The sequence below is a fragment of the Rutidosis leptorrhynchoides genome, chromosome 5, assembly GCF_046630445.1.
Source record: "Rutidosis leptorrhynchoides isolate AG116_Rl617_1_P2 chromosome 5, CSIRO_AGI_Rlap_v1, whole genome shotgun sequence".
NCBI classification, from domain to species: Eukaryota; Viridiplantae; Streptophyta; class Magnoliopsida; order Asterales; family Asteraceae; genus Rutidosis; species Rutidosis leptorrhynchoides.
This window is the reverse complement of record NC_092337.1, coordinates 388,374,829-388,402,330: the sequence shown is the minus strand read 5'-3', so window position 1 is coordinate 388,402,330 and position 27,502 is coordinate 388,374,829.

The following is a 27,502-nucleotide window of genomic DNA, read 5'->3' as shown; positions in this document are numbered from 1 at the left end:
AGTTTTTACCAATTTTGTTTTGCTCGCCATTTCTTCGTTTCTAATCCGTTTTGAGTGATTTAAGCGGCCACGATTTCGTATTGAACTTGAATTTATGAAACTAAACAGAAAGGTATAGGTTTATAGTCGGAAATACAAGTTACAAGTCGTTTTTAAAAGAGGTAGTCATTTCCGTCGAAAGAACGACATCTTGATGACTGTTTTGAAAAACATACTTTAACTTTGAGTTTAAACATGATTTTTGGATATGGTTTCATGTTCATAAGAAAAATCATTTTCCCAGAAGTATAGCTTTTAAATCAAAGTTTTTCATAGTTTTTAATTATCCAAACCAAAATAGCCCCTGGTTGTAACTACGACGGCGTAAATTCGATTTTATGGTGTTTATCGTGTTTCCGGGTTTTAAATCATTAAGTTAGCATATCATATAGATATAGATCATGTGTATAGTTGATTTTAAAAGTGTAGTTAGAAGGATTAACTTTATTTGCGAACAAGTTTAGAATTAACTAAACTATGTTCTAGTGATTACTAGTTTACCACTTCGAATATGATAGCTTTTTATGTATGAATCGAATGATGTTATGAACATCATTACTACCTTAAGTTCCTTGGATAAACCTACTGGAAAAGGGAAAAATGGATCTAGCTTCAACGGATCCTTGGATGGCTCGAAGTTCTTGAAGCAGAATCATGACACGAAAACAAGTTCAAGTAAGATCATCACTTGAAATAAGATTGTTATAGTTATAGAAATTGAACCAAAGTTTGAATATGATTATTACCTTGTATTAGAATGATAACCTACTGTAATAAACAAAGATTTCTTGAGGTTGGATGATCACCTTACAAGATTGGAAGTGAGCTAGCAAACTTGAAAGTATTCTTGATTTTATGTAACTAGAACTTGTAGAATTTATGAAGAACACTTAGAACTTGAAGTTAGAACTTGAGAGAGATTAATTAGATGAAGAAAATTGAAGAATGAAAGTGTTTTTAGATGTTTTTGGTCGTTGGTGTATAGATTAGATATAAAGGATATGTAATTTTGTTTTCATGTAAATAAGTCATGAATGATTACTCATATTTTTGTAATTTTATGAGATATTTCATGCTATTTTACAAATGATGGTTCCCACATGTGTTAGGTGACTCACATGGGCTGCTAAGAGCGGATCATTGGAGTATATATATAAATATACATACATCTAAAAGCTGTGTATTGTACGAGTACGAATACGGGTGCATACGAGTAGAATTGTTGATGAAACTGAACGAGGATGTAATTGTAAGCATTTTTGTTAAGTAGAAGTATTTTGATAAGTGTCTTGAAGTCTTTCAAAAGTGTATGAATACATATTAAAACACTACATGTATATACATTTTAACTGAGTCGTTAAGTCATCGTCAGTCGTTACATGTAAGTGTTGTTTTGGGACCTTTAGGTTAACGATCTTGTTAAATGTTGTTAACCCAAAGTTTATAATATCAAATGAGATTTTAAATTATTAAATTATCATGATATTATGATATATTAATATATCTTAATATGATATATACATTTAAATGTCGTTACAATGATAATCGTTACATATATGTCTCGTTTCGAAATCCTTAAGTTAGTAGTCTTGTTTTTACTTATGTAGTTCATTGTTAATACACTTAATGATATATTTAATTATCATATTATCATGTTATATAAAATATAACAATGTATTATTATGCTTCATATATATTTAGTAAGACGTGGTTATAACGATAATCGTTATATGTATCGTTTCGAGTTTCATACGTCAATAGTCTCCTTTTTAAGTATATAACTTATTGTTACTATTTTTAATGAGATACTTGATGATCATTATATCATGTTAAACATATATATTTATTCATTTATGTATCATTATGTCATATACAACTTATAGCGTTCGTGAATCATTGGTCAAACTGGGTAATCAGACGTTTACAAAATTTCCGTTTCAATTAACCAAGTCTTAACAAGTTTGATTGCTTAACATGTTGGAAACATTTAATCATGTAAATATAGTTTTCATTAAACATATAATCATAGAAAGGTTCGGAAAAGTTTGGGTCACTACAGTACCTACCCGTTAAATAAATTTCGTCCCGAAATTTTAAGCGATTGGAGGTGTTGGCTCATCTTCTGGAAATAAATGCGGGTACTTCTTCTTCATCTAATCTTCTCGTTCCCGAGTGAACTCGGGTCCTCTACGAGCATTCCATCGAACCATAACAATCGGTATCTTGTTTTGTTTAAGTCTCTTAACCTCATGATCCATTATTTCAACGGGTTCTTCAATGAATTGAAGTTTTTCATTGATTTGGATTTCGTCCAACGGAATAGTGAGATTTTCTTTAGCAAAACATTTCTTCAAATTCGAAACGTGGAAAGTGTTATGTACAGCCGCGAGTTGTTGAGGTAACTCAAGTCGGTAAGCTACTGGTCCGACACGATCAATAATCTTGAATGGTCCAATATACCTTGGATTTAATTTCCCTCATTTACCAAATCGAACAACGCCTTTCCAAGGTGCAACTTTAAGCATGACCATCTCTCCAATTTCAAATTCTATATCTTTTCTTTTATTGTCAGCGTAGCTCTTTTGTCGACTTTGGGCGGTTTTCAACCGTTGTTGAATTTGGATGATCTTCTCGGTAGTTTCTTGTATTATCTCCGGACCCGTAATCTGTCTATCCCCCACTTCACTCCAACAAATTGGAGACCTGCACTTTCTACCATAAAGTGCTTCAAACGGAGCCATCTCAATGCTTGAATGGTAGCTATTGTTGTAGGAAAATTCTGCTAACGGTAGATGTCGATCCCAACTGTTTCCGAAATCAATAACACATGCTTGTAGCATGTCTTCAAGCGTTTGTATCGTCCTTTCACTCTGCCCATCAGTTTGTGGATGATAGGCAGTACTCATGTCTAGACGAGTTCCTAATGCTTGCTGTAATGTCTGCCAGAATCTTGAAATAAATCTGCCATCCCTATCAGAGATAATAGAGATTGGTATTCCATGTCTGGAGATGACTTCCTTCAAATACAGTCGTGCTAACTTCTCCATCTTATCATCTTCTCTTATTGGCAGGAAGTGTGCTGATTTGGTGAGACGATCAATTATTACCCAAATAGTATCAAAACCACTTGCAGTCCTTGGCAATTTAGTGATGAAATCCATGGTTATGTTTTCCCATTTCCATTTCGGGATTTCGGGTTGTTGAAGTAGACCTGATGGTTTCTGATGCTCCGCTTTGACCTTAGAACACGTCAAACATTATCCTACTTATTTAGCAACATCGGCTTTCATACCTGGCCACCAAAAATGTTTCTTGAGATCCTTGTACATCTTCCCCGTTCCAGGATGTATTGAGTATCTGGTTTTATGAGCTTCTCTAAGTACCATTTCTCTCATATCTCCAAATTTTGGTACCCAAATCCTTTCAGCCCTATACCGGGTTTCATCTTCCCGAATATTAAGATGCTTCTCCGATCCTTTGGGTATTTCATTCTTTAAATTTCCCTCTTTTAAAACTCCTTGTTGCGCCTCCTTTATTTGAGTAGTAAGGTTATTGTGAATCATTATATTCTTAGATTTTACTCGAATGGGTTCTCTGTCCTTTCTACTCAAGGCGCCGGCTACCACATTTGCCTTCCCCGGGTGGTAACGAATCTCAAAGTCGTAATCATTCAACAATTCAATCCACCTACGCTGCCTCATGTTCAGTTGTTTCTGATTAAATATGTGTTGAAGACTTTTGTGGTCGGTATATATAATACTTTTGACCCCATATAAGTAGTGCCTCCAAGTCTTTAATGCAAAAACAACCGCGCCTAATTCCAAATCATGCGTCGTATAATTTTGCTCGTGAATCTTCAATTGTCTAGACGCATAAGCAATTACCTTCGTTCGTTGCATTAATACACAACCGAGACCTTGCTTTGATGCGTCACAATAAATCACAAAATCATCATTCCCTTCAGGCAATGACAATATAGGTGCCGTAGTTAGCTTTTTCTTCAATAACTAAAACGCTTTCTCTTGTTCATTCTTCCATTCAAATTTCTTCCCTTTATGCGTTAATGCAGTCAAGGGTTTTGCTATTCTGGAAAAGTCTTGGATGAATCTTCTGTAGTAACCAGCCAATCCTAAAAACTGGCGTATGTGTTTCGGAGTTTTCGGGGTTTCCCACTTTTCAACAGTTTCTATCTTTGCCGGATCCACCTTAATACCTTCTTTGTTCACTATGTGACCGAGGAATTGAACTTCTTCCAACCAAAATGCACACTTTGAAAACTTAGCATACAATTCTTCCTTCCTCAATACTTCTAACACCTTTCTCAATTGTTCTCCGTGTTCTTGGTCATTCTTTGAGTAAATAAGTATGTCATCAATGAAAACAATGACAAACTTGTTAAGATATGGCCCACACACTCGGTTCATAAGGTCCATGAACACAGCTGGTGCGTTAGTCAATCCAAACGGCATAACCATAAACTCCTAATGACCATAACGCGTCCTAAAAGCAGTTTTTGGAATATCATCCTCCTTTACTCGCATTTGATAATATCCAGAACGTAAATCGATCTTCGAATAAACCGACGACCCTTGTAGTTGATCAAATAAGTCATCAATTCTCGGCAGTGGATAACGGTTTTTGATGGTAAGCTTCTTCAACTCTCCGTAGTCAATACACAACCTAAATGTACCATCTTTCTTCTTGACAAACAAAACAGGAGCTCCCCATGCTGATGTGCTTGGTTGAATGAAACCACGTTCAAATAGTTCTTGCAGTTGGCTTTGCAATTCTTTCATCTCGCTGGGTGTGAGTCTGTAAGGAGCACGAGCTATTGGTGCAGCTCCTGGTACAAGATCTATTTGAAATTCAACAGATCGATGTGGAGGTAGTCCCGGTAATTCTTTCGGAAATACATCGGGAAATTCTTTTGCGACAAAAACATCATTGATGCTCTTTTCTTCAGTTTGTACTTTCTCGACATGTGCTAGAACAGCATAGCAACCTTTTCTTATTAGTTTTTGTGCCTTCAAATTACTAATAAGATGTAGCTTTGTGTTGCCCTTTTCTCCGTACACCATTAAGGGTTCTCCTTCTTCTCGTACAATGCGAATTGCATTTTTATAACATACAATCTCTGCTTTCACCTTCTTCAGCCAGTCCATGCCAACTATTACATCAAAACTCCCTAACTCTACTGGTATCAAATCAATCTTAAATATTTCGCTACCCAGTTTAATTTCTCGATTCCGGCATATATAATCTGCTGAAATTAATTTACCGTTTGCTAATTCGAGTAAAAATTTACAATCCAACGGCGTCAATGGACAACTTAATTTAGCACAAAAATCTCTACTCATATAGCTTCTATCCGCACCCGAATCAAATAAAGCGTAAGCAGATTTATTGTCAATAAGAAACGTACCAGTAACAAGCTCCGGGTCTTCCTGTGCCTCTGCCGCATTAATATTGAAAACTCTTCCGCGGACTTGTCCATTCGTGTTCTCCTGGTTCGGGCAATTTCTAATAATGTGGCCCGGTTTTCCACATTTATAACAAACTACATTGGCATAACTTGCTCCGACACTACTTGCTCTGCCATTACTCGTTCCGACACCATTAATTCCTTTCGTTCTGTTAACCCCTGGTCCGTAGACCTCACACTTCGCCGCGCTATGACCATTTCTTTTACACTTGTTGCAAAATTTGGTGCAGAACCCCGAGTGATACTTTTTACACCTTTGGCATAGCTGCTTCTGATTGTTGTTGTTGTTGTTGCGGTTGTTATTGTTATTGGGATGATTGTTGTAGTTGCTGTTGTTGTTGTTGTTGTTGTTGTTGTTGTTGTTGGGCCGTTTGTTGTAGTTGCGATTGATGTTGCGATTGTTGGGATAGTTGTTGCGATTATTGTTGTAATTGCTGTTGTTGTTGTATTGGTGATTCTTATCACCGTTTTACTCCCACTTTCTTTTGACTTGCTTCACATTGGCCTCTTCAGCCGTCTGTTCTTTAATTCTTTCCTCAATCTGGTTCACTAGTTTGTGAGCCATTCTACATGCCTGTTGTATGGAGGCGGGCTCGTGTGAACTTATATCTTCTTGGATTCTTTCCGGTAATCCTTTCACAAACGCGTCGATCTTCTCTTCCTCATCTTCGAACGCTCCCGGACACAATAGGCACAATTCTGTGAATCGTCTTTCATACGTGGTAATATCAAATCCTTGGGTTCGTAACCCTCTAAGTTCTGTCTTGAGCTTATTGACCTCGGTTCTGGGACGGTACTTCTCGTTCATCAAGTGCTTGAATGCTGACCACGGTAGTGTGTAAGCATCATCTTGTCCCACTTGCTCTAGATAGGTATGCGTAGCGTACTTCACTTTGTCCTCTTCAGTACACTTACTTATGGCAAACACCGATTCAACCTTCTCGGTCCACCGTTTCAATCCGATCGGTCCTTCGGTTCCATCAAATTTCAAAGGTTTGCAGGCAGTGAATTCTTTGTAGGTGCATCCTACACGATTTCCTGTACTGCTAGATCCAAGGTTATTGTTGGTATGTAGCGCAGCCTGTACTGCGGCTATGTTTGAAGCAAGAAATGCACGAAATTCCTCTTCGCTCATATTCAAGGTGTGTCGAGTAGTTGGTGCCATTTCCTTCAAAATAGTCAAATGAAACAAGCTAATCATACAGAATATTAAGAGTAGTCAATAGTATCTCGTAGCATAATATGAACTCATTTATAAAAGCTTTTTCTTCATATTAGCGTTTTATAAGTTTAAATTCGGGTAGTACCTACCCGTTAAGTTCATACTTAGTAGCTAATATACAATTCAACTACTACAATTCTATATGAAAAACTGATTATAATAATATTTCGCGTTCAAACTTTTACACAATATTTTACAAACTTACAATATCGCTTATTTTACATATAGCATGAAATATAGCACACAATAAATTTGATACAAGATGGTTGTGAAGATAATTCTAGCTAGTACACAAGTCGTTCAGCAAAGGCAATAAAGACACGTAATTCATACGTCCAGAAACAAGTCATGCATTCTGGTTTTACTAGGACTACTTCCCATCCTTGGTCTTGTGGAACATAACCGTTATGGTCGTTGATAAGACAGCGTGTTGTAACGTCGTCAAAGGGACGAGGGTTACGTAATGTCCAACAGTCCTGTAACAATCTAAAAACCTCATTTCTTACCCCAATTACCGACTCCGTCACTTGTGGGAACGTTTTGTTTAATAGTTGTAGCCCGATGTTCTTGTTCTCACTTTGGTGAGAAGAGAACATTACTAACGCGTAAGCATAACATGCTTCTTTATGTTGCATGTTAGCCGCTTTTTCTAAATCATGAAGTCCTATATTCGGATACATTGAGTCAAAATAATTTCTTAACCCGTTGCGTAAAATAGCATTTGGGTTCCCCGCAATATATGCGTCAAAGTAAACACATCGTAACTTATGGGTTTCCCAATGTGATATCCCCCATCTTTCAAACGAAAGCTTTTTATAAACCAAGGCATTCTTGGAACGTTCTTCGAATGTCTTACAAACTGATTTTGCCATAAATAGTTGTGCTGAGGAATTCTGACCGACTCTAGACAAGATTTCATCAATCATGTCTCCGGGTAAGTCTTATAAAATATTGGGTTGTCTATCCATTTTGTGTTTTTATACTGTAAAATAGACAAGAGTTAGATTCATAAAAGATACTTATTAATACAAGCAATTTTTACATATATCGTAAAGCATAAGCACACTATATTACATATATTACACCGCACAAATACAACTATCTTATTCCGACTCACTCATTTCTTCTTTTTCGAACTTGGTTCTTTTTGCTAAGTTTTTAGGGATATATGATGTTCCCCTAATACGAGCAGTCGTTTTCCACATTGGTCTAGAAAAACCTGGTGGTTTAGAGGGTCCCGGGTTATTGTTACAACTTAAGAAATACGGGTGTTGACAATACATATAAAGTTCATCGGGGTTGGAATCAGATTTCTCTATTTTTATGCCCTTTTCCTTATTGTTCTCTTTTGCCTTTTTAAATTCAGTTGGGGTAATTTCTATAACATCATCGGAATCCTCGTCGGGATCCGATTCATCGGAGAATTGGTAATCCTCCCAATATTTTGCTTCCTTGGCAGAAACACCGTTGACCATAATTAACTTTGGTCGGTTGGTTGAGGATTTTCTTCTACTTAACCGTTTTATTATTTCCCTGTGACGGCCCGAAAATTTTCGACTAAATTTAAACTTTATCTTTATATTATTCTGACACGATAAGAAATGTTTGTTAAGTTAAATCTCAAGGATTTTAAACTATGTTTATACATTCATTTAAACCTCGACCAAATTCCAATGATTCACGAACCATTAAATGAACATATATGAATATGTATGTATATGTGTATATGTTATAAATTGAAAATGTCATCAAAGTATTTAAACGTATAATGCTTTATATGAACGTATTTGTTTCAATATGATTATCGACGAAATTAAAAAAAATATATTAAATGATTGAATTATCAGAAACATTGAATTATGATTACAAGTCTCTGTTGAGAGGTCCACTATGATTTGAGAAAATCTATTCCTCTTAACGATATTCAGAATAATTTGTAAAGCTATTTATAAATAAAAATAAAAAGTATCATTTACGAAAGTTAGACAAAAGCTAGTGGAGAATTGGTTTTCATAATATTCTATTAATCTATTTTCAAACGTACAAAAACGTTTTCAGTTTAAAAAGAACTTTATTATTAAAACGTATATAACTTTTATAAATATCTAGAACCACTTTTGACAACTCATTACTTAATCAGTATAATAAATATAACGATATTTATATTTTATTTCATTAAATATATATAACGATTTAAATTAATATTATATATATTTATACGCGTATTATACATACATAGTTTTTATACTTTTACTATACTTTAACTTTACCTTTACTTTACTTTTACTTTACTTTAACTTTAATAATTCATACGTTAATAATTCACTTTAATAATTCATACTTTAATAATTCACTTTAATAATTCATACTTTAATAATTCACTTTAATAATTCATACTTTAATAATTCACTTTAATAATTCATACTTTAATAATTCAAAAATCTATTATAAATAGAATTCAATAGGTTTCATTATTTCATAGAAACTTGAAAATATATTTCTCTAAACTCTCTCAATCAATTTATATATATATATATATATATATATATATATATATATATATATATATATATATATATATATATATATATATATATATATATATATATATATATATATATTTGCTCTGTATTATTTCAAGATATTATTAGTATACATAAAATATTATGACGGAGTGATGTCCGAGTGATTTCAAAATAGTTTTTTTGAATGAGTCGAAGCTAAGGAAATTATGGGTTATAGCTATGGAGGTGATGGGTATGGTTCATAGGTATGCTTGTGAGGTCAATCTAGTGTTTATCATCTCCGTTGCGTCTACGTACTTTTCTACAATATTGAATCTCAATATTGATACGTAAGCACTCATAACTTAACTTTTATATATTAATAGTGTATCCCTGACTAGTGCTCGAGTATATAGGATTATGCATGCTTGTACATTCGATATTGTCCTTAGATAGGTTTGTTGAATCCTGAATTAGATACATATGCTACTGAGATAGGGTATATGATATGCATGTCATTGGAAAGCTAGCGAAAAATTAAGAACTTTTCATTTAGATATCGAATGGTTTCGATGAACGGATTAGAAGTTATAGTCAACTGAATTTTAGTATTATTGTTAAAATGATTATTATTACTATCGTCGTTATTATTTTAATAGAAATATCATTGTTATTATAAAATATCATTATTACTATTATGTTAGTATTATCATTTTATCATAATAACATTTTTAGTAAATATAAATATTGTTATTTTTTTTATAGAATAATAATAATTATTATTACAAAATAATACAACTTTTACTTATTATTATTATGATCAATATTATTTTATCAAATAAATAGGGGATACAAAGATATTTTTCACCACGCGTAATATAATTACATTAATAATACTTACCACTATAGTTTTACGATATTAAGTGAACTTTATAAATTTTACTACTTAAGATATATAAAAGTATATTTTATCATATATAAACGTTAATATAAATTGTTATTAATAAATGACTTTTATTATTATAAAATCTAATAAATATATTTAAGTATATAAAACGACTATAGTTAAGTTATATAATAAACACGTATAAATTTTAGAAGTCATTTTGGGTCAAGTTGACTTTTGTTGACTTTTGCATATTAGTCTCGAGCATTAGGATTGTGGTACCCTATGACTTGACCAAAAATTGTTAGACAAATATTGACCAACATATAAATATATATAATTAATATAGGTTCGTGAATCCAAGGCCACCTTGCACTTGTTAAATGACGTTATATGTATTTTTACTACGAAATACAGTATGGTGAGTTTCATTTGCTCCCTTTTATATATATTTTTGGGACTGAGAATACATGCGCTGTTTTTATAAATGTTTTACGAAATAGGCACAAGTACTAAAACTAATTTTACGTGGGTTTAAACCAGAAATATACCCTTAGCTTGGTAACATTAAACTACTTGTCTATATACGGTAGGCGCGAATCCTAAAGATAGATCTATTGGGCCTGACAAACCCCATCCTGACTATGGGATGCTTTAGTACTTCGAGGTTATTTTAAACACACCTGATCTGGTGTACTTCAGAGGGTAAAACATGAACGTTAAGGCTTGTTACCGGGTGCCTACAACTTATAGAATACTTTTATACACTTGCGAGTGTACATATATTTATAAACGAAAATCTTGTGGTCTATTAATATATTGAAATGATTGTTATGATAAACCTATGAACTCACCAACCTTTTAGTTGACACTTTAAAGCATGTTTATTCTCAGGTATTAAAGAAATCTTCCGCTGTGCATTAGCTTATTTTAAGGATATTACTTGGAGTCATTCATGGCATATTTTGAAAGACGTTGCATTCGAGTCATTGAGTTCATCAAGATTATTATTATGTCAATTATAGTTGGATGTATTATGAAATGGTGTGCATGCCGTCAACTTTCATTGTAAAGAAAGTTTGTCTTTTAAAAACGAATGCAATGTTTGTAAAATGTATCATATAGAGGTCAAATACCTCGCGATGTAATCAACTATTGTGAATCGTTTATAATGTATATGAACGGGTCCTTTTAGTTGGTATCAGAGCGGTGGTCTTAGCGAACCAGGTCTGCATTAGTGTGTATAACTGATAGTCGTTAGGATGCATTAGTGAGCCTGGACTTCGACCGTGTCTGCATGTCAAAAGTTTTGCTTATCATTTTTGTCGGAAATTGCATGCTTATCATTCTTAGTCTAGATACATCTTACTGCATTGATTGCATTAATAGTGTATAGACAAAATTCATATCTTAGCGTATCTGCTAATCCATATCTTAGCGTATCTGTTACTGTAAACTTTGCCTGACATATCTCGTAAATTCCTCCGTAATCTACGAAATCTTTTGCGCTATATATATAGATATTCTATGTAATTAGAATACCACCCGATAGCCGAAAAATCATTTCATATCGAAAAATCCTTTATTCAGTCGAACTAAATGGAATTCTTCATTAGTTCAAGTCCCTCGAATTCCGATATGGAATCCCACTCAAGCTCCAAAAGCAGTGTGACCAGAATGGATCAACCAATTAGCCATCATCTATTCTGGATGAATTGGGGATAGGTTCGTAGCCTCCTCAATAATTGGAGACAAGATGAAGGTGATCCCTTCCATCTACCACATTGCCCTCTTGGCGATGAACCTGAAGCACTTACTGGTGAACCGGTCCGAAACACCATTTTCTCTCTCATTTCCAGAGTATCTCGTCACGATTATATACTACTGTCATAACCCGACCTTAACCATAAGGACGAATACAATAACATATGATTTCATCGCGAGGTATTGACCTCTATATGCGACATTTTCCAAAAACTGCATTCGTTTTTACAATTCAAACCATAGCTTTTATTACAAATACAAGGTTTAAACAACTTAATAATGATTATCTTTTAGCGATAATCTTAGACTTACAAACTTTACATGTGATAATAACAATACGACCTCCAACATATTTTACATTACAAATCCTCCGATATGCAGTTTTATTTTTGACACAAATATGCATACTCAAGATCTTGCTTAAATTCAACATGTTGCAGCGGAAGCTTTTAGTTATCACCTGAGAATAAACATGCTTAAAACGTCAACATAAAGTTGGTGAGATATAGGTTTAAAGCCGGCAGCGTTATGAATATAGACCACAAGAGTTCATATATAAACGTTTTAATAAAAATATTCTAAGTTGTTGAGCACTTGATAACCATTCTTAACATTTAATCAACGTCGCATATTCCCTTTATTATGAAATCTTACTACACCGTACCAAGTGTAGTCACCGAAACGAAGTACTGTGCAACCGTTGAATACTGGTCGTCCAGTCCGGTTGGGGTTGTCAGGCCCGACAGATCTATCAACAGGATTCGCGTTTACAATACCTCATGTAAATAGTAGTTACCAAGTTACAGGGAAGTATGCCAGTGGTACAACTCAACGTAGAATATATTTTTTTAATCACTTGTGTCCATAACGTAAATCATAAAATGCATGTATTCTCATCCCGAAATATTTAGAGTTTAAAAGTGGGACTATATACTCACTTTTGTCTTGAAGGTATTTAACTCGACTTGGTCTCCGATAGATATCACGAACCTAACCATATATATAATATATCAACATATTTTCTTTTCAAGTAATCGTTATATATATATATATATATATATATATATATATATATATATATATACACTTTTAATACTTTTAATATTTTTTTAGTCCGTAGTTAGCAGTCCGATGTTAGTGGTCCACAATTAGTTGCTTAAATAAAATAAATAAAGACCTCATCGTATTCGTGTTGATCAGAATTAATCTTGACCCATGGTACCATGTTGTCAAATGACGTGTTGCGTACATAAAGTACCGTGTCAAATGACGTGTTGCGTACAATCATGAGGTCTTATGATTAATCTTCTCGTGTTGTTTACGGGTGGTCCTGAAATATATAAAATAAAATCATAAGTAAATATATATTAAATATTATGTTAATTAGCCAAGATATGATTAACCCGATTTTGTCATAATATGATATATTACAGGTCTTGAAGTGTTTTTAAAAATCAAATTAGAAGGATCTATTTAGTTTGCGAACAAGTTTGAAATCACTCAAACTATGTTCTTGTTGTTAAAATTTTATAACACAAAATAAAATAGCTATATAAATATGAATCGAATAAGGTTATGAATAAGGTTACTACCTCAAGTTTCTTGGACAAAGCTACTGGAAAAGGTAAGAAAAATCTTGGAATCAAAAGAGTGGTGGAGTGGGATTGAAAGATTGGAAGTAATCTCCTTGAAATCGGATGACTATATTGATACGTTCTTGAGTAGGTAAATGAAGAGAGATTAGGGAGTGAATTAACTTGAAAGAAAATTGGAAATGAAATTGTATGTGTGTGTGTGCAAAATAGCATGATTATGGGATGGATATATAGGAGATTTAGTTTGTTTTCTTGCACAAAAGTCACACATGAGGTTAAATGGCTGGTTCCCACATGTAACATCATGTCTAGTGGCTGATCATTGAAGTTTATTGTTGGTATATACCAATAGTAAATACGTATAGAAGCTATGTATGATACGGTTACATATACCCTTGATATACTTGTAGAAATTTTGAGGAATCGGAACGAGAATTCAAATATGGACGGGTTTATAACTGTAAAAGAGGCTCAAAACTGGGCTTTTATTTTTGGGTCAAGCCAGGGGCTCTGCCCCTTGGACCCCGCCAGGGGTTGCCACCCCTTGGACCCCGCTTATCGGGGGCGCTGCCCCCGAACCCCCGTCATAATCAAGATAAGTTCAAACAAGTGTGCACTCCACACTTCCCCAAACTTGTTCGATATTTATCAAGATTATTTTGGTTACAAATTAATCGCATTACGCTTAAATCATATTGGTGACATAGATCAGCAACACATTATATATTGTAAGTATATATGTCAAAGAATGTTACATATAGTTATCGTTTTGATAACTTAAGTTAGTGGTCTCAAAGTATACTTATAACTCATTGTTGTTAGTTCACAATGAAATGTTAAACCATCCTTAAATCATGTTAAATATGTATAGATATGTACATATACATAATCATATAATTATCGTGTGTTATATAGTTCGTGATATCATCGGTCAAATTGGACGGTCAAACGTTGTGTGAAACTCTTTTCAAAAACATAAGTCTCAACAGTTTGGATTACTTATCATGTTGGTAAGGTTTATTTTATGTAAATATTAATCTCATAAGTATAAAACGATCGAAAAAATCTGGGTCGTTACAGTACCTACCCGTTAAATAAATTTCGTCCCGAAATTTTAAAGTTGTACCTATTTTGCGTTGTCCGGAAACAAATGTGGATACTTTTGTTTCATCTGATCCTCTCATTCCCAAGTAAACTCGGGACCCCTTAGAGCATTCCAACAAACCTTAACGATTGGTATGTTGCTCTGCTTGAGCCGTTTAACTTCACGGTCCATGATTTCGACTGGTTCTTCTATGAATTGTAGTTTCTCATCGACTTGGATTTCTTCAAGAGGAATGGTGAGATCTTCCTTTGCAAGACATTTCTTGAGGTTTGAGACGTGAAATGAATTTTGTACCCCGGTGAGTTGTTGTGGTAACTCGAGTCGATAAGCTACCGGTCCGATGCGTTCGATGATCTTGAACGGGCCTACATACCTTGGGTTCAGTTTACCCCTTTTTCCAAAACGTATTACACCTTTCCAAGGTGACACCTTTAGCATAACCATGTCACCGATCTGAAACTCTAATGGTTTCCTTCGGACATCGGCGTAGCTCTTTTGGCGACTACGGGCTGTTTTCAATCTCTCCTTGATTTGCACTATCTTCTCAGTAGTTTCATGGATGATCTCGGGACCAGTTAATTGTCGATCTCCTACTTCATTCCAACAGATAGGGGATCTACACTTCCTTCCATACAGTGCTTCGAATGGTGCAGCTTTAATGCTCGCATGATAACTATTATTATACGAGAATTCTGCTAATGGTAGATATTTATCCCATCCATTTCCAAAATCGATCACACATGCCCTGAGCATGTCTTCAAGAGTCTGAATTGTTCTTTCACTCTGCCCGTCAGTTTGCGGATGGTATGCGGTGTTCATATCCAAACGGGTTCCCAGGGCCTCCTGTAGTGATTGCCAAAACTTTGATGTAAATCTACTATCACGATCGGATATAATGGAAATAGGTATTCCATGCATTGAAACAATTTCCTTTATGTATAATCGTAATAGTTTCTCCATTCTATCCGTTTCCTTTATAGGCAAGAAATGTGCAGATTTGGTGAGACGATCAACTATTACCCAAATGGTGTCATAACCCCAGGCAGTCTTAGGTAACTTTGTGATGAAATCCATGGTAATACCATCCCATTTCCATTCTGGGATTTCTGGTTGTTGAAGTAACCCTGACGGCTTCTGATGTTCTGCTTTGACTTTGGAACAAGTTAAACATTCCCCAACATATGTTGCAACATCTGTCTTTAAATTAGGCCACCAATAATGCGTCTTAAGATCTTGATACATCTTTCCAACTCCAGGATGTATCGAGTATCTTGTCTTATGTGCCTCATTCAATATCAACTTCCTTAATCCACCCAACTTCGGTACCCAAATACGGTTTGCAAAATATCGAATTCCGTCTTCCCGCATAACGAGTTGCTTCTCATACTTCTTCATTATTTCATTTCCTATGTTTTCTTTAGTAAGAGCTTCTCGTTGAGCCTCTTTGATTTGTGAGTTGAGATTCATGCGAATTTTTATGTTCATTGCTCGTACTCGAATTGGTTCCCGTTCCTTTCTGCTTAGAGCATCGGCTACTACATTCGCTTTCCCGGGATGATAGCGAATCTCACAATCATAGTCGTTTATCAGCTCGACCCACCTACGTTGCCTCATGTTCAGCTGTTTCTGATCGAAAATATGTTGAAGGCTTTTATGATCAGTAAACACAGTGCATTTAACTCCATATAAATAGTGTCTCCATATCTTCAATGCAAACACTACTGCCCCCAATTCTAGATCATGCGTCGTATAATTCCGCTCGTGAATCTTCAATTGTCGAGATGCGTATGCAATAACTTTCTTTCGTTGCATAAGGACGCAACCAAAACCTTGTCGCGAAGCGTCACAATATATCTCAAAATCATCGTTCCCTTCAGGTAACGATAAAATAGGTGCCGTGGTCAACTTCTTCTTGAGTAATTGAAATGCACTCTCCTGCTCAACGGTCCATTCGTACTTCTTCCCTTTTTGTGTTAACGCTGTCAATGGTTTAGCTATTCGGGAAAAATCTTGAATAAACCTTCTATAATAACCGGCTAAACCCAAAAATTGGCGTATCTGCGTTGGTGTCTTAGGAGTCTCCCATTTTTCAATGGCCTCAATTTTAGCTGGATCAACCTGAATTCCTTTGCTACTAACAACGTGGCCAAGAAATTGCACTTCTTTCAACCAAAATGCACACTTAGAAAATTTGGCGTATAACTGTTCTTTTCTTAACAATTCTAATACCAACCTTAAATGCTGCTCATGCTCTTGCTCACTCTTGGAATAGATAAGAATATCGTCAATGAAAACGATAACAAACTTATCTAAATACGGACTACAAACTCGATTCATGAGGTCCATGAATACAGCTGGCGCATTAGTCAACCCAAATGGCATGACCAAAAATTCATAATGACCGTAGCGTGTCCGAAAAGCAGTTTTCGGAATATCTTCTTCTTTGACATGTAATTGATGATAGCCCGATCTTAAGTCGATTTTCGAGTACACACATGATCCTTGTAATTGATCAAATAAGTCATCAATTCTCGGTAGTGGATATCGATTCTTGATAGTTAACTTATTTAATTCACGATAATCTATACACATTCGGAAAGATCCATCTTTCTTCTTGACGAATAAAATCGGAGCTCCCCACGGTGAAGTGCTCGGTCGAATGAAACCGCGGTCCAGTAATTATTGTAACTGGCTTTGTAACTCTTTCATCTCAGAGGTGCAAGTCTATATGGAGCACGAGCCACTGGTGCAGCTCCTGGTACTAGATCTATTTGAAATTCTACAGATCTAAATGGAGGTAATCCCGGCAACTCTTCAGGAAATACTTCAGGAAAATCTCTTGCCACAGGCACGTCGTTGATGCTCTTTACTTTTTCCTTCATTTCGACTTTATTAACATGTGCTAGGATAGCATGGCACCCTTTCTTCAAGCACTTTTGAGCTTTCAAATAACTAATGAGTTTTAGCTTTGAGTTACCCTTCTCTCCATAAATCATTAATGGCGTTCTATCCTTACGAGGAATGCGAATTGCCTTCTTGGCGCACACAACTTCAGCTCCTATTTTGGACATCCAGTCCATGCCGACTATTACATCAAAACTTCCTAATTCTACGGGTATCAAATCAATCTTAAATGTTTCTCCGGCTAAATTTATTTTACAATCACGGCAAATTTTATCGGCTTTAATTAGTTTACCATTAGCTAACTCAATTATGTACTTAGCATCTAGAGGTAATGATGAACAATTCAATTTAGCGTGAAAGTCTCTACACACGTAACTTCTATCGGCACCAGTATCAAATATAATAGATGCGGATAAGTTTAAGACATTTTTAATAAAGCAATGTTAGCCCAAAAAAACTGGGCTTTTATTTTTGGGTCAAACCGGGCCAAAATAAAATTTTAAGACATTTTTAATAAAGCAATGTTAGCCCAACAGTTTTAAGACATTTTAAGACATTTATCGTGTGTTATATAGTTCGTGATATCATCGGTCAAATTGGACGGTCAAACGTTGTGTGAAACTCTTTTCAAAAACATAAGTCTCAACAGTTTGGATTGCTTATCATGTTGGTAAGGTTTATTTTATGTAAATATTAATCTCATAAGTATAAAACGATCGAAAAAATCCAGGTCGTTACAACTACATCAAATTCTAGATTTTATTTATCCGCTCGTCCGAACCGACAATCACCCCAGTGTAATAGAAGAAGTCAACGAGCTTCGCGCTCGAGTAGTGGCTTTAGAGAATATGGTGCAAGGGTTACAAATGTGATGACTCGAGAATTTCCGACCAAATTTAAACTTTAATCTTTATATAATTCCAACACGATAAGCAAAAGTCTGTAATGGTGAGTCTCAAAAATTTTGGAACTATATTCATACAATCAATTTAACCCTTGATTATTCCCGACGATTCACGAACATTTGTGGTTAGTAAATATGTATATATGGATATTTATATATATATTGTTATTTAAATATAAATGTAAGGATATATGAAAATTACGAATAATAAAATATAATTTTAACAATAGAATTAGTTATATAAAATAATATACAAAATAATTTACTTGTAATGAATCTATGTATATAAAATATATATATATATATATATATATATATATATATATATATATATATATATATATATATATATATATATATAGTTGCAATGCATAATTATTATTATATTGTAAAGTATATATAAGGTATAAATGTTGTGTGTTGGAAATTTCAAGATCTACTTCTATTATAAAATAACATAATATCTTAAGTAAATATATGATATTATATAAATAATTATTAAATATTACTAATTAATAATACGTAATATCAATATACAAAACTTATTTACAAACTATTTCGTGTAGAAACCCTAGTCTAAAACGATCTCAAAATCAAAAATCAATTTCTTTTTTTTAAAGAGCTGCGACAGCAGCAACTTTTCTTTTATTTTTTTTTTCGTTTTTTTTTTGGTTTATATTATTGCAAACAATGAATTTCGATGATTTCTAATTAGTTGGAAGAATCTAAAATATTTTTTTGTAACTGATTCATTGTTGGATTCATTCCTGGGATTTATTAGATTATTGATAAAGAAGAAGAACAAGTTATTGGTACGGGTTAAATAGAAATTGGCAATAGATTATTACAGAAAAACAGCAGCAGAGCCATGGTCATGAGTACTTCCGGGTTATCGAGAGGTCATAGGTTCAATCCCGGTCTGGTGCAATTCTTTTTAGAAAAACTTCCAAGGGTATATACACTTTTATTTTAAGTCCATTATTATTATTATTATTATTATTATTATTATTATTATTATTATTATTATTATTATTATTATTATTATTATTATTATTATTATTATTTTTATTATTATTATTATTATTATTATTATTATTAATTATTGTTATTATTACTAGCTATTAATATTATTATTACTAAGCTAAGTATTGATTATCATTTATTATTATTATGATAATAATTATAAATATGATTTCAAGTAGCATTAATGTTATAACTAATATTATTATCATCGTTCAAATATGTAACTTTATCATTTTATTACTAGTATAAGTATTATTAGTATTGTTAGGATTATGAGTATTATTAGTATTATCAATATTAAGAGTATCATGAGTATTATTAATGTCACTGATATTATTATTAGTACAAGTATTATTACTGTAGAAATTTTGGTTATTATTATTATTACTATTGTTATTTTTAGTACTAATATTATAACTATTATTAGTATTATAATTATCATTATAAGTACCAAAGTCATTATTATGATTATTATCGTTATAAGTATTATTAGTTATATTATCATGAGTATTACTAATAGGTAATTATTAAAATCATTATTATAAGTATCATTAATCGATAAATTAAAATTTTACAGTTATTATTATAAACATCATTAATATAATTATTAACAATAAAACTTTATTTAGTAATAGTAAGTATTATGATTATTATCATTTTTTTTTATCAATATTGAGATAATCGTAGTATTGCTAAAATTACTATTTTTGACAAACAAATGATATATACATATATAAAAATACGTTTAATACATATAACCTAACAACCTTACTAATTTTATATACAAAATGAATATATGAGACGTATAAATATTATTAATATAAAAATGATTTAATTAGTAAATTATATATATATAAACTTATTCGATTACGATTATGTGTATTAATATATATACAAATGATATAGGTTAGTGAATCCAAGGCCAACCCTACATTGTTCTGTTGATCAATATCGTTATATGTATTTTTACTACAAAATACATTACTGTGAGTTTCATTTACCTTTTTACCCTTTATATTTTTGGGCTGAGAATACATGCGCAATTTTTATAAATGTTTTACGAAATAGACACAAGTAATCGAAACTACATTATATGGTTGAATTATCGAAATCGAATATGCCCCTTTTTATTAAGTCTGGTAATCTAAGAATTAGGGAACAGACACCCTAATTGACGTGAATCCTAAAGATAGATCTATCGAGCCCACCAAGCCCCATCCAAAGTACCGGATGCTTTAGTACTTCGAAATTTATATCATGTCCGAAGGAGGATCCCGGAATGATGGGGATATTCTTATATGTATATTGTGAATGTCGGTTACCAGGTGTTCAATCCATACGAATGATATTTTATCTCTATGCATGGGACGTATGTTTATGAGAAATGAAAATATGAAATCTTGTGGTCTATTAAAATTAAGAAATGATTATTTATGTTAAACTAATGAACTCACCAACCTTTTAGTTGACACTTGAAAGCATGTTTATTCTCAGGTATTAAAGAAATCTTCCGCTGTGCATTTGCTCATCTTAGAGATATAACTTGGAGTCATTCATGACATATTTCAAAAGACCTTGCATTCGAGTCATTGAGTTCATCAAGATTATTATTAAGTCAATTATAGTTAGATATATTATGAAATGGTATGCATGTCGTCAACTTTCGATATAATGAAAGATTGTCTTTTCAAAAGCGAATGTAATGTTTGTAAAATGTATCATATAGAGGTCAAGTACCTCGCGATGTAATCAACTGTTGTGAATCGTTTATAATCGATATGGACTTCGTCCGGATGGATTAGGACGGGTTTCTACAACAAACACCAACAGCAGCACCAGCATCATAACCAGTACCACCATCAGCAATACCAACAGTACCATCACCACCACCAACAGTAACATCCGCATCCCACACTTCAACATCACAACCTATATCCCACGAGTACCAATGACATACACTCTATAGATACCAAGGAATACCAACAACAACAAACGATGAGATATTGATTCATAACTTCATTGGAGAAACATTTTGCGATGATTATGTAGTCTCTGAAGTCTTAGAGATTATATATTCTAGCCCTAACCATAAATTAGATGAGTGAACCCAAATGATAGAAGGAAGAGTAGAAACCCTGACAATAATGATGTGTGGTTTACAAGCTAGACTTGATTTACCAACAACATCAACAGTACCATGAACATCACCAGTACAGTCAGTGCTATCAGCGTTGTCAGAATCAGCATCACCTATAACATCACAAACTCCGTCAGTTCAAGAATCACCGTGGACATCATTATAAATCAACAACAAGTATGTCATATCAATGAGTTATGAAGTATTAACTCATTTCCACTGAAGGATTTATATGTATATCTTATATATATAAATTTTTAGACCATAATAAATATTTTCGTACTAAGCTATTATGTGTGAATCTTAACTACTCGGTTAATTCATGTTACTAATATGCGATAATGTACGTCCTTCGTTCACAACTTAACCATCATTAACTACAATCTCTGCCTCAATTCAATAAATCCCAATTCATAATAAATCAAATGAATTATTCAAATATAAGTTTGATTTTTCACTTTCATCGTCGATGTACTCGAAACTTTTCAAATAACATTATTCGTACCTTGCGAAATTCACAAGAATTCCACAAACACCAACAAATAACGAAGTATTAATTCATAATTTCAATTTTATTGAATAAATACTCCGTAAAAGTTATGTAATTTCTAAAGTCTTTAGGGATTATTCAGTTCTAGTTTCAACCGTAAATCAAATGAGTTTAATTTAATATTAACTCATTAAATCTATGTTACATCTGAAGAAAATATGCACATATATATTTTCATAAATACTGTAATAAAATTCTGTTGTACAAAATATTAATTGTGAAAATTTTTTCTAACGGGTAGGTAATACCCGAGAGATATATAAATTCACAATTAATATGTTACATTTTTCGAATCTGATTAAGCAAATCATCAACTATACTCCCAAAATCTCACAACAATATACATTCTTGTATAGAAATCAAAACAACCATTCTCACCCAAATTTGATTACGCATTCTGATTTTGACAAATCAAAATCCAAGTCATGATTTAACAGAAGACATCACTCTTAGATTCCTACATCTTTCAAAGCTATACTTTGACTTCAAAACTGTGTTAGAACATCATATGTATATTAACGATTACAAACTGTGTTCAAACTCTCCGAAGTTTTCGAAGACACTTCAAACAATGAACAATCGAGATGATGATCCAACCACATATTACCCACATTTATGTACCTAAAAAGCTCTCAAAGCCAAAGTCATAGTTCGACGCGTATCCGTGTCAGACCCTTTGGCATTTATTAGCTAAAATGACTTTTCAATTCCTTTTCAAAGTAGACAGTTTTGTCACAGCTCCAGCAAGTCAACTTCGACTTTTCAGTCGGACTAGTCTTATTATAACCTCAATAGATACGTTGCCCTTTTGTCATCGTTACTGGGGACCTTTCATATCTCGCCACCTTAGCAATAAACTTACCAACAACTTCAATTATCTTTGACTTTTCGAAAAATCATTATATTCATTGAAATCACATCATTTACTCATTCGCATCTTGTAACGAGAATTGTCATACGAATCATCGGAAAACAGTAACCAGTATTTTGAAATCTCGCAGCATGTCTACGCTAACAGTTATATGTGTACGTAAAACGTCTATCTTGTGACGACCCGGAAATTTCCGACCAAATTTAAACCTTATCTTATTATGATTTCGACACGATAAGCAAAGTCTGTTGAACCGAGTCTGGAAATTCTTTGAACTATTTATATGGATTCATTTGACCTTTGACTAATCTCGATGATTCACGAACCATTGTGTGTAAGCAAGTATGTAAATATATATATATATATATATATATATATATATATATATATATATATATATATATAAAGATAAAAGTATATATATAATAATGTGACGTAATAGAATACAGATTAAACAGTAGAAATAAATAAGTAAAATAATATATAATATGAAGAAGTTATTATTAAAAAAAAATATATATATAAACATATATGATAACTATGCATAACTATTATAATATGTATATTGTAATATATATATATATATATATATATATATATATATATATATATATATATATATATATATGTTATGAATTGAAATTTATAATATGAAATAATATAGTATATAGATATATAATAATTATATATATATATATATATATATATATATATATATATATTTATATATATAACATTATTAATGTATACATATTTACATATATAGTCTATATAATGTAACAACAAACTAAGATATAATAGTAATGACAAACTATATTATTACTACTATCATTATTATTAATATCATTATTAGTAATATTAATTAATAAATGTTAAATATAAAATTTTAATGAGATTATGATTATCAAAATAAATACTTAAATATAAATATTCATATGAGAATGATTAAAATTATTATTTAGTTATAATCTAAGTATTAACTGTTATCATAACTAATATTATTATGTTAATATTATATATTATATATAGATATAAAATGTAATACAGGTAATTTGTTACATATATATTGTTATTATTAAATTAAAATCATTATTTAGAAAATAATACAAATTGTTATTATTACTCATTTATCCATATTAATATTATTATTATTATTAATATTTTGATTAATATTAATATAACCATAATTATTAATTATAAATATTATATATAAAAGAACCGTAAGCAACCAGATTTGGAATCGTAATCGGTTTTAAGTTACTTTCAACTTTTAATAATTTTGGATTTTTGTCTAAAAGCAGATTACAATCAATACAGTTTAAAGGGTACGAATCGTCTCTCCTTTTAATTTTTTTATTATTTTTCGTAGTACCTGCTTAGGAATTTAGTCGACCAATTTGTTATAAGACAAGCCAATTCAGTTATTAAATGAATTCCTACTACATTCAGTCACCAATCATCAATCACAACAGTTTCTAATTGATAAATTCCAACAGAAAAGTAATACATCTCGATGACACCCACAAACCAACTACACAATACTATCTTACAACTACTATTATGTTCCTATTTTTCTTCTTCAATCGATCACCAAACCCACCCAAGAACATACCACCGATCATCACCTTCACCCACTTCACACTCGATGAACCACCACCTTGTTTCCATTTTTATGTTTCGATCACCATCATCTCTATGTTCAAACTTATCACAATCAAACACCATAACCTGCAACTATTACTATTTCTTTTTGTTTCTATTTTAAGCTGTGAACCGTCACCCAACAACCACAATCACCTACGTACTTTTCGCTATTGCTTGTTCGTTCCTACGATCACAAACCCACCACCTTTATTAAACCATCACATTAATCTACCATTAAGCAACTTATTGTAAAGAAGACCTTCTGCAACCTTCGTGTAAACTGCTACTGCTTTATGGGTTTTGTCATTCGAAAACTATCGTTAATGTTAGTTTTCTTTTCTCTTTTGTCGAACTATTTAAAGGGGGTTATGTATCATTAGGTAATTGGTTGTCAACTAAGTTAATATATAAATAATCATAGCGTTTGATCTTTAAACAAGTGGGACTAAGATATGTTTCATGGCCGACACGTTCAATAACATATTCACTTGAATGATTAGAAATAATGAAAGGTTAGAGTAGTGGTGGGACAGAAGGTTTGATTCAATTCATAAACTGAACGAATTTTTTTTCTAAACTGCATAGTATTCGACTTAAATACGGACCGTGAATAGTTTGAGGGGTTATGTTTGTTTATGCTTGTTGGGCCGTTACCAATCTACTAGTGATTGTTTATATCCTGTTCTTGTTAGACTGTGATCAAGGGAAGCAAATGATACATAAGGAATTATGGAAATAATTATAGAAAAAGGGTATACAAGTGGGAGATGATAGGACATAGGCCGACATCTTCATGATTAAAGTAAAGATGGTCGACCTTAATGGGTTGCTAAAGGATGTTTTGATTATTTTATAGGGTAATTATATTAAGGTAAAATTGAGGAATGGAAGTATTGCTTCCGTTTTGGTACATAGGTGGCGAGTTAAAGAAGATAAATGATGATGATTATCATGATGGAGATGATAATGTGTTTGTTGTACCTATTTCCAAACGACCCCACACCCACAAAACCCATCGAGCAAATTAATTAAAACATGATACTGGATTGAGAATTAGGCTTGTGATTTGGTTGGGCCATTATTTAATACTTTGGCTTATTCTAGTTTTTATTTCTATTGGGCCACTCCTTGTAGCCCATCGAGCTGTTCCTGTCAAAATGCAGCAACTGATGATGCTGCTCACTTCAATGTGTCTCTAATTCTGTTATGGTATTAAATGGGATAATGAAGATGATAGATGTCGATAATGATATAATGGTGATAAGTGTTATGGAGATGATGAAGATAACGGCACTTGTTCATATGTGATTATGTTATTAGCAACTATTTTAGAATTGATTCTTTCACAATAGATGTTAGTCGCTATCTTTGGGATTCAAATGAACATATTTCAGGTTCTAATTGAAACAAATTAAGTTCTTGATCGACTTGTTTTTGTGTGAGGAAGAAGAACAGAAATACATGGGTTATATAGATTTAATACGCGATATAAAATAGAAAGAAACGAATGGTCCAATGGTTAAGGGTATTAGTGGGTTAGCGAGAGGTCGCGGGTTCAAGCCCGGGCATAGGCATTATTTATGGAACTTTTTCTTGAGGTAGTTTTACTTATTATTATTATTATTATTATTATTATTATTATTATTATTATTATTATTATTATTATTATTATTATTATTATTATTATTATTATTATTATTATTATTACTAGTATAAAAGTTATCAATATGATTATTAAGGTTATTAACATCCTTATTACCAATATTATTTTTATCATTATTATTAAAACTATTTTTTTATTAAAATTATTATTTTTATTAAAACTATCATTATTTTTATTATTTTTAGTAATAAAATATTATACTAAAATTTAATATATAATAACATTAATGAGTTACCTTTTAAATTAATATTAATAATATATATTAATTAATTATTTCAAATATTGAAAATGAATATATTATGAATATAACTATATGTATAAATATTAATCATTTTAAATATATATAAATTAAATACATATAACATATAAACTAAGATATAATATATATAAATTTGTTCGATTACAAATATATGTGTTAATATACATCAATGATATAGGTTCGTGAATCCGAGGTCAACCCTACACTTGTTAAATGACGTCATATGTATTTTTACTACAAAATACAGTATGGTGAGTTTCATTTGCTCCCTTTTACTCTTTACATTTTTGGAACTGAGAATACATGCGCTGCTTTTACATCTGCTTTATTAAATGCTTTTGAAATATATTTTTGAACTGCGAATACATGAAATGCTTTTATAAATGTTTGACGAGATAGACACAAGAAAAACATTCCTCGAATGAATTATTATGCAGACAGAAGTTCTGCGGATTATTATTGAATTATGTGGACATGATAATTGCCACCATTGAATTATGTGGACATGATAATTGCCACCATTGAATTATGTGGACATGATAATTGCCACCTTAGAATTATGTAGATATGATAATTGCCACCAGTTGATGTGAATGTTATATATTGAGAGAATGATTTTATACACAGGTTATGTGTATGTTATATTTGTGCACAAGATATGTGTACGATTACTATGATTTATAAAAAATGGATTTTTGTACACGAGAAAGGTGTACTGTATTTAAAAGATATCGCATGTACATTACAGGTGGGTATAGGATTCGGGCCCATTTGTACCATGCCGGATTTAAATTTTGTGGTCTATCAAAATGTTGAATTTTATTGTTTTATAATAAACTTATGAACTCACCACCCTTTTGGTTGACACTTTAAATCATGTTTATTCTCAGGTATGAAAGAAATCTTCCGCTGTGCATTTGCTCATATTTCATGGAGTCGTGCATGGCATA